Source organism: Arachis duranensis, chromosome 4 (genome assembly GCF_000817695.3).
Source record: "Arachis duranensis cultivar V14167 chromosome 4, aradu.V14167.gnm2.J7QH, whole genome shotgun sequence".
In the NCBI taxonomy this organism is placed as follows: Eukaryota; Viridiplantae; Streptophyta; class Magnoliopsida; order Fabales; family Fabaceae; genus Arachis; species Arachis duranensis.
This window is the reverse complement of record NC_029775.3, coordinates 14,015,319-14,016,261: the sequence shown is the minus strand read 5'-3', so window position 1 is coordinate 14,016,261 and position 943 is coordinate 14,015,319.

The following is a 943-nucleotide window of genomic DNA, read 5'->3' as shown; positions in this document are numbered from 1 at the left end:
GCGACTTTGGTATATTGGGATCGAAATCTATAAGTCACTATTTATATTTGAGCATGATACTCATTAAACCCTAAAACCCAAATAAAAATAGTATCTAAGGTCTAAATGATAATATATCTAAAGTCCAAAAGATAATATCTGGTTTTATTCTCGTTTAATTCCAAATCAAAATTAATTATTACTTATTTAATTTAACATTTATAACAATAAATGAGATTATCATTCTATAAGTCATTTAATTTGAAATAGCATAATTTGTGATTTGTGATTATAATTAATATGAGTACTACTACACATACAAGTCTTTTTGGCATCAAAAAATACAAGTGAGTTACATAACGCACACGTGAAATCACGTTATTTCTCTTTTGTATCCCGCTTTCCTCCTCCTCATCTTCCTTCTTCTTCTCCTTCTTTTTTGCGTTTCTCCTCCTTTTTCTTTGCGTGTTTCATTTTCATCGTCGTTTTTTATTACTGTTGTTTTTGCTGTATTTTTTCCCTCCTCCTCTTTCTTTTGATTTTGCAACATTAAGTATTTTTTTCTTCATTTGTTTAATTTTTTTCTTCAAGAAGAATGATGAGAATATGAAATAAGAAGATGAAAAAGAAGAAGTAGTAGCAGAAGATGAGGAGGAGGAAAAGGAAGAGTATTGGATTATGCAGAACTTATCAGAACACGTACACTGAAAATTCTTAAACAATACACTGATGATTAGATTTTTGACGGTTTAGAATTTCACAAATGAAATCACGTTGAAGTATAGTCTCTAAACCAACAATAATCCTCTCATACAAAAATTTGTTTGTCACAAGTACAAACCCCTAAAATCTATAAACCAAAGTATTTAAACCTCGGGTCATCTCTCAAATGACTTGCAGGGTAGTGTTCTTGTTATTGGTTATGGATTTATTTATTTTGGGGTTTTAGATGAGAAAAATGAAT